The following is a 16,716-nucleotide window of genomic DNA, read 5'->3' as shown; positions in this document are numbered from 1 at the left end:
ACACAACTAATACCAAGACCAAAGACATATTTGGTCAGTTTTTAATGATACTTCTTTTTCTGTACCAACACATACATAAAAAGTATTTACACATATATAAAAAAGTTTATCTCAGAGAGGCAAATTACATATTGAATTTAACCTGAAGTTAAACAGTGAATTCCATGGCATGTGTAGATAATTGCTAATGAAAATTTATGTATATGTAAACGAATTGCCCTTGACTTTTTCTTACTACTAAAATAGTATCACAGTCAGTTGTGGTTAGAAATGAGTGTAATTCTAGGACTTGGGAGATCAAAGTTTTAAAGCAAGCCTCAGAAACTTAGTGGGACTCTCAGCAACCTTGTGAGACTCTGCTTCATAACAAAAAATAAAGAGTGGGGTGAGCTTGGAAGAATGGCCCTGGGATTAATCTTCAGTCACACACACACACACACACACACACACACACACACACACACACAGTTTTGCAAAATCATATTCTTAAATATGTATTACATTGAAATATGATTAAATATAAAATCATATATTAAAAGTATAAAATACTACCCAGAAATGTATCCTACTATACTCACATAGAGATACATATATAAAATATATATTAAATCTATTAACCTGGATTAACACAATATAACATTGGAGAGAACATATACAATAGAAGAAATATTTGCAAACTATTCACTTCTGAGAAGGGGTTAATATTTAAGCTATATAAGAACTTAAACATTTTAATAGCAGGAACACAACTAATCAATAATGAGCAAAGGAATAGACATTTCTTAAAAGAAGACTTACAAATGGCCAAAATTTATGTAAAAATGTTGAAAATCACTAATAAGGGAAGTATAAATTAAAACCCCAATGAGATATTACCTTACAACTGTTAGAACACAAATTGTCAATAGACAAAAGTTAGTAAGTGTTGGCAAGAATATGGAGTAAAGGGAACCTTAGCACACTATTGGTGGGAATGTAAATTAGTACAGCCATTGTGTAAAGAGGACTTAAGACTTCTAAAAATTTAAAATTAGATCTACTATATGATCCAGCCATCCAACTATCAGGTGTATATGTACATGGCCAAAGGAAATGCAATCATTCTGTTGAAGAGAAACCTGCACCCTAATGTTTATTGAAGTAGTATTCACAATTGCCAAGTTATAGAATCAAATCAATGGTCTATCAAAAAATAATTGGACATGATGGGAGGTTGAGACAGGGGACTCACAGATTCAAAGCCAGCCTCAGCTACCTAGTGAGGCTCTCTGCAACTTAGTGAGACCCTATTTCAAAATGAAAAATAACAAAATAAGGCTGGCAGTGTAGCTTGGAGATAGAATGCCCCTGGGTTCCACCTCCAGTACTGCAAAAAAAAAATTGGAAAAGGAAAATATAATATACATTATAATGAAATGCTATTCAGCCACAGAAATTAGATCCTGTCAATTAAAATAACATAGATGAACCTGGATAACATTATGTTGCATGAAATGCATCAAATATGAAAAGACAAATAACACATGAACTCACTCTTACATAGAATCTAAAATAATGAATCTCATATAAATAGTATAATGCTGCTTATGGCTATTATTGGTAAGGGATGGGAGATGTCAAAAGACACAATTTTAGTTAGGAAGGAGAAATGAGTTCAACAGATGTATTGTACCACATGGTGACTCTCATTAATAGCAATAGATGTTGTTCTGAATAATGGTGGTTAGATGCTGTGTTCTCAACACGTAAAGTGATAACTATGTGAAGTAACATATTAATGATCTACATTTAGTCTTTTCACAATGCTCATATATTTAAAAGCTTCATACTGTACATGAATTTTGTTAACTAAAATTTTTTTTAAAAATTAATGCTCTACTTTTCAAACTAATAAAAAGTGCAGAAGGTATCTCACAGCAAACTAAATTCTAAGATGACAATGAAGGCACTTTTATATCTTCTCACATATTATTCAGTCTATAATATGTGACCAAAAAATGATGGTTGAAATAATTACCAGTGATTCTTATCTTAAAGGAGTTGAATGGCAGTAATAGCTTTGTGGTATACATTAGCTTAGCAGTGGTGATTAGTAGATGAATTTGGCACGTATTCTTTTTCAACCTAACAGTGTTGATCCTGATAAAACTTCAGAAAGTTGGCCACACTTTCAATTATTCCTATGTCCGAAATATGAAAGCCAAGGCTCAGTAAGGCTGAGAGACTTGCTTAAGTTTACATACCTGATCTACATACCTGATCATTGGTAGAGTCAAGACTAAGAGTCAGGACACTATAAATTTCTAGAAATACCAATGTTTTTTAGAAATTGTTACATAAGTCAACAATTAAACTGAAAATGTTTTGAGCCAGGAAACTAAATTCATAAACCTGAAGCAGATTATTTATGGTCTTAGATTTCTGCATTATCCTCAGTTAAAAAAATCAGACACTTATGAGTTCAAAGGACCTTAAATATATCCCTTGATTTATAAACACCAGAAAGAAATATTAAGAAAGAATGTTTTTAGAGTCTATAGAATTTGTGGATTAGGGTGGGAGTTATGAGGAAATTGCTTAAACAGCTTTCTTTTTTTTTTTTTTAGCTCTTGAAGTTTCTAGTCTTAAAGTCCACAAAAAGGTCATGCCCACAAAAAGCCCATGTTGTTTCACTGATCTTTAGTGATATAAACAAATAACTATTATGAACTTTGAACATTGAGTCGTAACTGATACTTTGAATACATGACAGTTACAACAGAGGACTATAATAAAAACATAATGATAAAATACCAAAGACTGGAACATCACAGTTCTGTAAATAAACAACTTACTATAGGTAGGTAAGTGTTGTTCTGATATGGGAACATATTTTAAAGAAACAATCTCAAATAAGGACAGAAATGTTTAAGTGCTACAACTGCATGTATCATTAGGAAAGAATAAAACCAAGAAAATATTCAACCACCATAGAAGGGGCTTAGGGTCCTGTGTGTGTATGTGTGTGTGTGTGTGTGTGTGTGTGTGTGTGTTGTGTGTGTTTGTGCATGCAAACACATGCACACATATTTACTTCATGACTAAAAACTACATAAAACAATTAATAGTTATAAATGCAAAACATTTCTTGCATGGTGATAATTTTAGTGGAAGATAATTTCACAAAGAATATTTCTCTTTCTCAAGCTATTGTGTAAGTTCATAGAAACCAATGATATATTTTTCGCAACCTGGACATTCTTTCCCCTTTTCGAAAAGAGATGATGCAAAGCTTTAATTTTAGAAACATTATTAATTTTAAATTATAAGATCAACTATGTATGTATGTGAGCCTTAACACAGGAAAAAAAAAGTCCCTCCATGTGGAAAATATGTCAAAATCTTTATTTTAACAATTGTATATGCTCTTTACTACCAAAAATAATCATAAAACCAGTTAATGAACACTAAAGTCATATCAAATTTATAGGTCATTCTGTAGATGATAAGGTTCAAATATATTTCATTTACTTTTACTATATTTTCATAGAATTGCCTTTTTACTGAAAACTTATTGTATTAACTCTAGAGCTAGCAGATCATTTTCTAATTTACAAGTTGGACAGATCTGTTAAGAACATTTTAATGTTTTTGTGATCTTTGAACATATGCTTGGTAAAATTATAATATTACTCACTGATTAACTTTATGATTTTTTCTCCACACAGAATAAAATAGTTCATATAGTCTAGATGAAAGTATATTGTAAAATATGAATTACTAACTCCATTACCATTAGGATTAACAATAATTATAATTATAGCTTGAGAATGAAGGAATCTGATTCTCCATAGGGAGAAGGGCTAGAAAGGAAGATATTAATGAACCATTTAATTTGTTAGGGCATTTTACTTGTAAGGTTGGTATTATCATCTCTATTTTCAGATGAATAAATGAACACACACAAGTTAGCAAATGTTACCAAGATTGTACATAAAGGTGTATAGAAGTGAATGTTTCAGAATTTAAATATTGATTCTTCATCCTCAGATACTTTTTTTTCAGTCATCATTATTTACTTTTGCCCCTCAAATCTCTTTAAAAGCACAGCCACATCCTACTGCCGATGCAGTCCACCATTTCTTTCTTTCTTTTCTTTTCTTTTTTTTTTTTTTTTTTTGGTGGTACTGGGGTTCCTGGAAGACCTTCTACCTCTGGGCTACACTCCCAGACCTGTTTAATACTTTTTTATTTGGAAACAGGGTCTCTTAAGCCAGCGAGGCTGGCTCCAAACCAGCGTGCTCCTCCTGTCTCCGCCTCCCAAGCACGGGGATTACAAGCATGCGCCACCACGCCCGGCCACATTTGTAATATGACCACACATTATATTTCATCCTTCCTCTGCCACCCATTTCCACCCAAAACGGCTTCCTCATTCTTAATCTGGAGACTCAATCTCATCTGATACATATTTTTTCTTCAATTCAACAAAACAAAATAAAGCCAGGTGTAGTGGCTCATAACTGTTATCCCAGTACTTGGGTGTCCAGGACAGGAGGATCTCAGGTGCATGGTCATCAGCAACAACTTGGTGAGGCCTTCCACAACTGAGTGAGACCTTACTTACTTCAACTCAAAAACTGAAATAGGTCTGGAGGCGTAACTCAGCAGTAAAATGCCCCTGGGCTCAATGTCCAGTGACACATACACATAAACACACACACACACACACACACACACACAACAACAACAACAACAACAACAACAACAACAACAACAAATTTAGTAAACTTTTTTTCATTTTCTACTCCAGGTTGACTACTTTGGGCCAAATGTATTAGATATTTGGAAGTACACAGTTAAGATAGAAATAGTTTTTAGAGTCCTGTTATTATCTGCTACTCTTTAAATGGTCTATTTTCAATATGCTCTGAAGACATGTTTAAAATAAAACCTAAAAAAATAGTGAGAACAGTCCCTCAGTGCTGAATGACTAAGAGAAAAGAATCATGTGCACTTTCTATCCCTATTATATCTCTATTTCTATCTCTGCATGCCTACAGGTCTATCTTTTGCCATCAATCTCATAGAGTTCAAAAGCAATGCTGGCTTTCAGTGGTTGTTCCTATAGCAATATTAGCCAAGTGTCATTGCTGCTGGTTCGGTGCGCATTTAAAAGGGCCAGCAGGCCCATTTCCTCTTGTGTTACAGGCTTCGGTGCACAGCAGAGAGAAGTTAAGGCTTTGTTGGCATACACCCCAGTGTGTCCTCGCAGAGGTTACCTAAGGAAACAAGAGATTGGAAACTGGATGCATGTGGCTTTTACATCTTCAAAGACAAAGCTTCCTATGTCCGCTAAGGAAAGGATGATTTTCTTCTACTTTAAGGATATGTATGTAGCCCAAGGCTAAAATTTTAAAAATGTAATTCTGAGATGCTACCTCTACATCAGAGTAGTCTAAAGCGGCAGCATTTATTTTCAGTGCAAACCCTGTGTCCAGGCGGAAAGGGCAGGAGAAGGGTGCTGAATCTGAACAGGACCACCAAATGACTGGGTATGGATAAGTTTTGCAGACAGAAAGACCTAGATATATATCTGAGTTTTTCCTTTTACTAGTGGCCTTAATTAGGGTGTTTTGGAAGCAGACACTAAGACAAGGATTTATAAAAGACAATCTCAATAAGGTTAAGTAGGAAAGTGAGCAAGAAAGACAGGTAAGAAAAAAAAAATTAACAAAAGGTGCATTCATAGGCAATGTACAGCTCTGAGTAACCAAGATTCAGCCCCAAGTCTGAGAGAAAATATAGAGCACGCTCGGTGTTGAACCAAGAGAGAGCCAAAGAGTCTGGACGCTCTCTGTCCCTTTTCTTTCTGCTAATGTCTGAGGGTATTCCATAGGCCATGTGCTTCCTGGCTTTTCTGTGTAGTCTTATGAACAGACTGAAAACTAAAATAGCTGAAAAGTGGTAGTAGGACCTTATTAACACTGGAACAGTGAGTGTTATGCAGATATAGGCAGGGCCCTACGGTACCAAGTAGTGACTTAACTTCTCTTACCTTCAATGATATAATGGGGGCAATCATTAGCATTTCAAAAATTACTTTTTGAGGCAGCCAGCCTGGCCAGCTTCTGGGAAGGCCCGGAGCAGGCTGGGGGCAGGAGGCCCTACCCACTCCCGGGAAGGCCCGATTCCCGGGCTGTGGGCAGGTGGCCCAGCCCTCTCCCAGGAAGGCCAGGTGCCGGGCTGGAGGCCGAGCTGTGGGTAATGAGGAACTCAGCGCTGCTGTGCTACGCAGAGCCGTGATGCACTTAGAACAGCAGATCCTGCTCTGCGAGGGGAGGTTGTGCGACTTCGCTCTTGGAAGGGAGAAAACATTCATTGCTATGGAGTGCCTGATCTCATAATCTCTTCAAACCACACATACTGTTTTCTCTTATTCAAAAAAAAAAAGAAAGAAAAAAAGGAAAAAAGGAAAGAAAAAATATTGGAGAGGGGTCAAGATGGCCGCGGTGGCAGCCAGGATTCTGCAGATACAGACAAAACATATCCAACTGACCTGGAACTTTTGGAAAACTTCCCTGCAAAGGGGAAGTGTTTCTTCCTTACAAGCTTAAGGATATCTGTAAGGACGGAGCTCAGCGGAGACCTAGGAGGAAGGCGATGTTGGCAGCGGCGGATGCAGTGGCGGGGGAGGCTTGTATTTGGGAGAGGCAGAGATCTGATCCAACCCACCCTGATCTTCTGAAGATATTGCCCCAAAGGTGGAATGCTACCTTTGCACATGATCAGGAATACTGGACAACACGCAGTGTGGGAAAAGAGTTTGGGAAAGAATTGAGATGGTGGAGGCAGCGGCAATGGCAGCAGACAGTACTTAGGGAGGCAGAGATCTGATGCAACACAACACACCTGGATCTTTTGAAGAAATAACCCCAGAGGCAGAACGCTACCACCGCACATGCTTGGGAACTTGGGACAACATGCTGTGTGAAGAGGGTGCTCAGATCAAAGCCTGCCAGTGCCAGGGCCAGCAAGGCCGGGATCAGAGCCTGCTGAGGGGTGAGACCAGGGCCGGGGCCAGCCTGGTCGGGATTGGGGCCCGCCATGAGGCAAGGCTGGTGCTGGGGCCTCCGAGGCTGGGATTGGAGCCTGCTGAGGGGTGAGGCCGATGCCAGGGCCACCAAGGCCGGGATTGGAGCCTGCAGTGAGGCAAGACTGTTTCTGGAGTCTCGGAGGCTGGGACCAAAGTCTGCCAAGTGGTGAGGCCGGTGCCGGGGCCACCTAAGCCGGGATTGGACCCTGCTGTGAGGTAAGGTCAGTGCTGCGGCCTCCGAGGCCTGAATCGGAGCCTGCCCCTGGGTTCAATACCCGGTAACACCCCCCCACACACACACACACACACAATGTAGTTTCATTTTAATTTTATAGATAGATGTCATTTTAAGACATTATATTGATTTCTCCACTATTACAAATATTAAACTGAGACAGATTTTCTTTTATATGATGCTAATACTTTGAAAAATTTAGAATAATACCTTTGTCATACATGCAAATTTAGACAAGAGGCTTAGAATTTTCAGTCTGATAAACAATCAATTGGGACTTGCTAATTCATACAGAATGGTTCATCTCTGTTTGGTGTGGTTTGAGATAAAATCATGATTGGAGTTAAATTTTGCCTGATATTGAAAAGTATTGGGAAAAAATGAACTCTAAAACAGCAGACTTTGCCTTCCCTTATATAAGAATGAAATACCTACTTCAAAGAACATGACCTATATATCTTCTTCTTTTTTTCTTTTTTTTTTCTACCCAAGAATCTCTTGGTTCCTTAGAAGAAGGAAAGATGCAAGGGATAGAAACTAGCAATTGTATGCAGGTGTTCTAAGAGTGGGATATGAAAGCCTAGGAAAGCAAGTAGCTAATTCCAACAGGGTACAGCTGGAAAGCTTCTTCTGGAAGAGCACTTTTACCTTGAGGCCGTGAAAAGGAATTTGAGCTATCATTCTTCTATAATGAGTGTTTTATTGGTAATGGATTTATATCTCCATTGTTCAATTACCTTTTGTTTTATTTCCTTTGAAACCTTTCATTCTCTACTTGGCCATCCACTCAGTTAACTGTTCCAGAAATAAGTCATTAAGTTGATGTAGCAATAAGCAGTAAATATACTCAAAAGGCCCCGTATTACAGGAACTATGTATTCAGCAGGTATGGATGGGCCAGTGGAATGTCTTGAATGCTGAATGAAGTTTTTCCTCGGCTATAATAATTAACATGTTTGAAAACTAGAATTAATAATCATAACAAGTTCAACTTCAATTACCATTACAAATGTTTGTATTTATTTTTACAAAGCCATTGACATCTAATTAGCATACTGAGAACTGCTTGTGTTTAGATATTAATCAGATATCCTTAAAAATCTTATCAAAGTTATGTACTCAGGATAAGCATAGGCATAATCATAATTAACTTATACCAGTCCATCATTCATTTCTCAAATAATTGTTAGAACCATGACCATAGACATTTGTTCATCCAGTTAGTGAAATATCAGAAATCAATTATTCCCTCAAAAAGACTTAAGATTATTCTAGCCAAAAGACACCTGATCTCTTTGAATTACTTGTTCTAAAATTCTAAAGTAAAAGGTCTCATGGTATGTTTCCTAGTGTCCATAATTATTAGCTTTGCCATTAAAAGCTTCTTTCAATTTGCGATAACCCATAATACGCTGATCATGTTATATTTGTGCACTCATTCTCATTCTCTCTCTCTCTCTCTCTCTCTCTCTCTCTCTCTCTCTTCCTTTCTCTCTCTCTCTCTTCCTCTCTCTCTCTTCCTCTTTCTCTCTCTTCCTTTCTCTCTCTCTCTCTCTCCCTCTCTCTCTCTCTCTCTCTTTGCTCTCTTTTACTAGGGATCAAACCTAGGAATATTTTAGCTCTGAACTATACCTCCAGGCCTATTGTATATTTTTATTTTAAAACAGGGTCACACTAAGCTGTGAAGGGCCTCCCTAAGTACCTAAGGCCAGTTGTGAACCTGCAAACCTTTTAGTCTCCCAAATACTGGGCTTATATGTGTGTCCCAGCATGCCAGATTACATTGGTTATTATATTATAATATTGTTTACAAATGGGCCATTCCCAGTTGACTGTGAACATGCAAAAATAATATTGGAGTATTTCTTTTGGTTTATATCTCCAGTTCATAACAGGGCTTTGTAGAATGTAATAATAGCCACAAAGTCTTTAAATAGAATGCATTGTTGCCTGGTGTGATTTACTGGTAAACTCTACTTTTTAAAAAAAAATTTTTTGGTGGTACTGGGGTTCCTGAAAGCCCTTCTATCTCCAGGCTACACTACCCAATGTATTTTATACTTTTTTTTAAATTTGAATACAGGGTCTCTTAAGCCAGTGTGGCTTTCTTCAAACCTGCGCGATCCTCCTGTCTCCACCTCCCAAGCGCGGGGATAACAAGTGTGCGCCACCACACCCGGCTTAACTCTACTTTTTATCATCCTCAAATAGTGCTAACTTACGCAGAGTTCATCTTTGACATTAGACAAATATAGAATGAGAAACATGGTTATGCCCTCACGCTGGCTAACAGGAGCTGACTGAATAACACAGTCTCAGACACCTCACCTATAAAGCAGGAATTACATTGCCTGCCTCAGAGAGCAATAGTGAGCATTTCATGAAATTACAAAACACCTTGCCATAGTTTGTGGCATGAAGTGTGCACTCAGGGTGTATAATTTTCCTTTATGTCTTTTGATGTAGAAATGCATTAAACCTTGAATATGAGGTTGCATCTGCAGATAACCCACACCCGTCTCAAGAATTGGTTTCACAGTATAGCACTTGTCCTGTATCTAACAGAAGAAAGCGTGCAGGTAGATGTGTTCTTTTCTATACTTGGAGGAATCTTCCATTTACACATCTCTGGAGAGCGACCTCACTGACTCAGCGGAAGTAGCCTGACCCTTTTTATATGTGGCTTGAAGTTGTTTGGCTTTAAGTAGTTCTGTCTTGTTCTCTGTGTCGTAGGGGTATAGTGTGTTTTACCTGACTCAGAACCTTCACTGTTGGGAAGGAAGTAAAAATAATCTGAAAACTTTTTTTTCTTATCATATGGAAGAAACTGCAGCTGAGCCAGCTCTTAGGATAAAATCATCAAGCATATTTCTATGGATTCCCAGGGGGAGGGCAATTCAGAAAAGCAAAAGAAAATTAGGAGGCTTATCATCCATGTGACCATTTCTTGAGTATAACATAACATAGGCATTGCCTTTTATAGCATGTTGAGAGAGGGGTTCAGCCTACCTGTTTAGAATACTTCCAGTGACGAGGACCTCAATACCTCACTTTTGAAAGTCTGTTGTCTTTATCATTTTGTGTTCATGTGTTCAGAAACAATTTCTTTTTTTTTTTTTTTTTTTTTTTGGTGGTACTGGGGTTCCTGGAAGCCCTACTACCTCCGGGCTACACTCCCAGACCTATTTTATATTTTTGAAACAGGGTCTCTTATGCCAGCGTGGCTGGCTTCGAACCTGCGCGATCCTCCTGTCTCTGCCTCCCAAGCTCCCAAGCGCGGGGATTACAAGCATGCGCTACCACGCCCGGCTCAGAAGCAATTTCTAAGGTGTCTCCCAATGATGATGCCTATTTGCTGATATTTGTGCCGTGTGTGTGTGTGTGTGTGTGTGTGTGTTACACTTGGGGGCATTCTACCTCTGAGCTGTACCCTCAGCCCTTTTTGTAAATATTTTATTTGGAAGCAGAGTATTCCTAAGTTGCTAAGGCTGCCCTAGAAACTGTCATCCTCCTGTCTCAGTTTCCCAAGTACTGGTATTACAGGCAGGCACTACCACACCCAGCTATTTCTGCCTTTTGTAAATCCCTCTACTTGAGACTAGGCTAGATTTCATGATTTGCTTGTACAAACAGAATTTAGCAAAAGAAATGGGATAGGACTTCTGAGATTAGTTATAGAAAGAATCTGACTCACTCACATTTTCTTTCAGCATCTCCTGCTTTCTCACTTGTTCATTCTGCTGTTTTGTGAGCTGTCTTATGGAGGGGCCCACATGAAAAAAAAAAAATATATATAGAAGATGTATTAGCCCACAACCAGATAGAAACTGCAGTTCTCAGTCCAACAGCTCAAAAGAGAGTTTACCTTCCAAAAACAATGTTTTTGAAATAAATAACTATAACAAATTCAACATTTAAATTTTTAGGATATGCAGTAAAACAGTACTTACAAGAAAACTTACAACATTGAATTTCTACTGTAGCAAAAAATTAAAATTTATGATCAGCTTTAGACTTCTAACTTTAAAAAAAAACTAGAAAAATAAGGGAAAATGAATTCAAAGCCAGAGGAAGAAAAGAAGTTATTAAAGTAAAAACAAAACTCAACAAAATAACAACAGAAAAATACAGAGAGAATCAGAGACCAAAAGTTTTTTCCCCAAAAAATGATAAATCAGTAAACATCTCATAAGATTAAAACAGGGGGAAAATAATCAATATTAGTAATGACAGAAGGAATATTACTACATACCGTATAGACAATAAGGAAATTTAATGGAATATTACAAACAACTCTATGCATTGAAATTTATAATTTTCACAAAATGGAGCAATCTCTAATAAACTATAAATTAGCCATTTTCACTAAGAATGAAAAAATGATAGTTCTACAGTTATTAAAGAAGTTGAATTAGTATTTAGAAGATTGGTTTTGTTTTCCAAACCTTCACAGAGCTTGTTCAGGACTCTTTCTTGAATGTACTACCAGTAGCCAATGAGGAAACTGGGGAATGGTCCACTCAAAGTCTAATAAATGCTGCTTAGGGTCTGAGTCATCTAAAAACACTCATGGGTGACCTCAGAAGTCCATAATCAACTGTATATTTCCATTTTCCTGTATTTCTCCCCTCTTATAATTTCTTCCATACCCTATCTTTCTCATTTTACACCCTGGGCTGTTCTTTGGGTCCTTTACCCAGAAAACTGGAAGGTTTTTAACTCTTTTCTGCCATGAATTTCCTGCAAATATGCCCGTGTCTTGGACCAAGTGACAGAAGAAAGGACAAGAAAACAAGATCAGTATCCTCTTTGGGTCATTGTTCTACTTCCCAGTTTTAGGTGCCTGTGGGCTTTCCTGACGTAGGGAGTAATAGGATGGAGAAAAGAAAAATAATAGAAAGTGACATATATTGTTTCCATGCCCTAGAAGCATGATGAGGTACGTTCTTGCATCTCATGTGAGAATTTTAGGGCTTCCCTTTTTCAGCCCTCTGCCAGAGATACAACCCATGTTCTATGTTTTAGCTGTCTCAACCTGGGAGACATCAGAGAAAGAGGATTTTCTCGGTGGTACTGAAATTCTGTTTTCCTCAGTCTCTTTGTGACTCTTTTCTCAGCCTCCTCAAATACTTGCTAAATGTATTCTATTGAGGTATTACAACTATATTCAGTGAAAAAGAAAAGATCATGTTTTTCTCCTGACATCCAATTGTGTCTCAAAATCAGTGGATTTCCTAATATTTTTGGATGCTGTTTTTTGGTATTAATATCTTTTATGTTATCCCATAAAATATTTTAAACATTTCTACATACACATCTACTTTTTAAAAGTGAATGTTCTACTCTTAGGGAAAATGTGATGCACTCATCCATGACCTACCCTGGGATGGTTTGACTTAAGACTGATATAAATATTCCCACAAGAAAAAGGTGCATTATATTGTCTAAATAAAATACCATGATAGATTTTTGCTTGCCTAGTTTTTGTGAGATATCACCAGAAAATATAGAACAAAAATGAAAAATAATGTGCCTTTGACGAATGTTGGTTATTCTGAGATTTACGATCTAGGATTTTGGACTTATAAGGGGTCTGGCTCACCAACTTGAACTATAGTTACTTGTCTCCATTGAATCACCAGGCTTTAACTCAACAATAATATTCACCAGATGCTTGGGGTATAAAAAAAGAATTAAAGTCATCAAAATCAATATGAGCTTATTTTTATAGAAAACTGTACTTCATAAATAGCACTCCCTTCATCTTACAAGTTCAGAACACAAAATGATCTTCATTCTGGAATTTTTCAAAATGCCTGTTCATTCTCTCATTTTCTGTCTATCTTTATTATTCTCCTCATGCCTTAAAATTCAACATGCTAAAAATATATGCAGATTTATACAATTACTTAAGGATAGTGAAACAAAGCTCATTGTGTAGGGACCCAATATATCAAAATGTGAGGTATGTTTTTTAATATTTTTCTTTTAAGTTAAGATTAAGATTGAGTGCATGGTAATGTAGGCTGTGGGAAACGAGGTAAGTGGTTTTATCTGACAAAGTCAGAAATTTTGTTTTTTTATGATTTAGCTTGGTTTGGATATCCTGTCATGTATACTTCTAGGATTCTGATTTATGGGGATCTTCATAAAGAAATTAATCTGATGTTGATCTTGGAGGAATTATAGGCGATGTTTGAGCTAGGGACAGTTTCTTCAGTGGAAACAATATGAACAATCACAACAGAGTATTGTCAGAAACTACAAAATATGCGTGTATACACACACACACACACACACACACACACACACACACACAACTCAAATTATTGAGAATGGTCATTGACAATGAGCAAGAAGAAAGAGGTTAATCTAACCTTAAGTGACACTATAAAACTTGACAGGAAATCACCATAATATTTTATATGTGTGTTTGCAAGTAGGTTGATATATACTTATATTGTTGTTTAAAAGTAAAAATAAGCAATTGGATAGAGAGTTGCCAGAAATAATTTGAAGAGTTAGTAAATTGTAAGAGTATTCTAGAAAGAGGAAATGATCATAAATGAGTAAGTTCATTAGTTAATAAATGAATTACTTAAATTACATTTTGAATTTTTGCAGTATCATTTAATATTTTACTTTATATTTGTGTTTTAGAATACTGTACAATATGACCTTAGATATATAGATTATAGAAATAAATCTGCATTTCTATTCATTTGAGAATTTTTAGAAGAAAACATCATATAAGTTATACTACAGCAAGCATCTTTAACTCACTGAGTTTCTTTTCCTGTATTTCTTCAGTAGAGATAATAATATCTGCCCATCTGGACCCAGGGAGTGATGTCAGGATGGTTTAGTTGGGTTTGAAACTTATTTATTTCTGAGGCTTATTTACCAAGGATCAGAGACAGAAACAGAAAAAGAAATTTTATGAATCATCATCTTAGAAAGCTTTAAGACTGATCCATGGAAATCAGAATGGGATCATGTCTGAAGTAACTGAGGGGATGGCTGTTCCAATAAGTAAAGTAGAAATGAGAGCTACACAAATAAACACTGGCCTGATCATTGTGGGGCTCCTCATTTGTGTTTCTAGGAAAGTAAGGTCCAAGACTTGCTCACAGATTTCACCAGCAGGCCAGTAAAGACAAGTGCATTATAAGCTATTTTAAAGGCATTGGTATGAAGGAGAAAGCACCAATATTTCATAAATAGTTGGAAAGAGGAAATTATTTTTTTTCTCTTTTTGTTGTCACATATTTTCCCAGTCTGGTCTGGAACTCTCAATCCTCCTGTCTCAGTCTCTGGAGCAGCTGAGATTGATGTGCTGTATGGCATCCATCTGTCTTTTGCTTTGATGGTTAAACAATTATTATTTGATGGTAAATCTATATTTACCTAGATAATTATAATAGAACATAATAGAATTAATACAAAATACATTATTAACATAAGAAAATCATCATTAACTAATAATATAATACTTGATATGGTTAATGAAGAAAATACAGGTTTGTAACAGTTTTTTTCCTGCTTCTAAAATTTATATTAATATTTTTCAGTTTCCAAGGAACCTTTGGGTACAAATCAGCATTTTGCTCTTTTGTTAAGATTTTACAAAATACATAAACAAAAAAATCTTGACCTTGGCATACTAGATAAGAAAGCTAAAGTATAATAAAAATTCAAACAATAAATACAGTTGCATGTAGGCTACAAATTGAAAAGTATGTTAGGATGGAAAATTAAGCAAAATGGCAGAAAATTAGTGCAAAGGAATTGCAGTTTTAAACGATGTGATCATAATCTTGAGCTACTATTTGTCAAATCAGTTTGACTTTGGTATGGAAACAAATTAAAATGCTCAGGGAAAATGAACAAAGGACTCAGAAGTGGATCTCAATATATATCATGATTTACTGCATAATAAAGGTACTATTTTAATTCAGTGAAAAGAAAGGTACCTTATTTATTAAATGGGGCTAGACCAATCTATTCATCTGGAAGTAAATAAAAAAAAATAAGCCACTCTCTCATACTATGCAGAAACACAAAAATAATTTAGAATGGAGAACTAAATGTAAAAATAATGCTAATAAGATAGAAAGATATAAAAATTCTCATAAAACTAGGAAGTGAATGCATCTTTCATTCAATACATTCTTATTAAATCTTGCCTATACCAGGTATAAATGTATGTGTTTGGGGCATTGAATTAAAATAATAAAACTCCATGTTTGATAAAAGACCAGCAGTAAATAGCAATGCAAATAAATAATTTAATGGTCTGCTTTATTAGGAAGTAGCAAGTGCTGTGGAAAAAGGGGAAGAAAGTAAAATAATAAAACAAAGATTCTGAATGCTATTATCAGTGGGCACATGGATGGACTGAGGACAGGTGGTCACAGTAAGTAATACTGTAAAACAGAACCCACCAAAAATGTGATATTAGAACAAATACCTGAAAAAAGGTACTAAATGTCTTGCAGGAGAGAATTTTAAGCAAAGTCAAGAACTGGTGTAAAGGTTTGAAGTGAATGCATAGCTGAGACTGTATATCTTAATTATATATCTATTGGTATTGGGGACTGAAGTCAGAGGTGTTCTACCTCCCTCCAAGTTGAACCTCTAACATGTCCAGCCCTAATTTACTTTATTTTTATTTTGAAAGAGTCTCGCCAAGTTTCAGAGACTGGCTTCAAACTGCAATTATCTCTTAGCTTCTCAAGTACTGGGATTACAGACATGCACCAATGAGCCTAGCTGTGTAACTAAGATATTCAAGGCTAAATAAAATACCGATAGCCCTGGTATAAATTAAGGGCGGCTATAATCCCAATTGTTGTATGTGGTTTCAAGAGGTGGAGGGGGATTGAGAGATGCACTGGAATTCAGACATAGGGAGCAGAGTAAGTACTTTAAAAAACTTCACGTATAGCCATTGTGTTGAAAAAAACTAGAGATACAATTCTGACAACATAGAAATTAGACATTTTACTGAGTTATAATGCCATAAAAAAGGAAATAGATAACTAGATTTGAAGAAATATATATTTGCCATAGGAAATATCCTCTACGTTTAGATGTACTAAATAGAAAATATGTCAAGAATGTTGAAGATGATTCACAGAAAAATAAATTTAAGAGCTCAAAAGACATGTGAAGAGTAACATTTTGTAAATCAAGATAACAGGGATTTATAAAATATCTATACACCTGGCATTAATTAAAACAGCTATAATCCTAAATACTGCCTAGCATGCAATGATATATTTTGTTAGAGGAGGATATATTAATTAGTGCATTGTTAAAGCAATTTATAAACTTTTAGTGACATTAATTACATGTTTTGAAAATATAATCTAAGGTATTTATACTTTCATAAGTATTCTTTTAA

The sequence above is a fragment of the Muscardinus avellanarius genome (genome assembly GCF_963383645.1).
Source record: "Muscardinus avellanarius genome assembly, chromosome: 10".
Lineage (NCBI taxonomy): Eukaryota > Metazoa > Chordata > Mammalia > Rodentia > Gliridae > Muscardinus > Muscardinus avellanarius.
The sequence above is the reverse complement of the archived record's forward strand: the minus strand, read 5'-3'. Positions refer to the sequence as shown.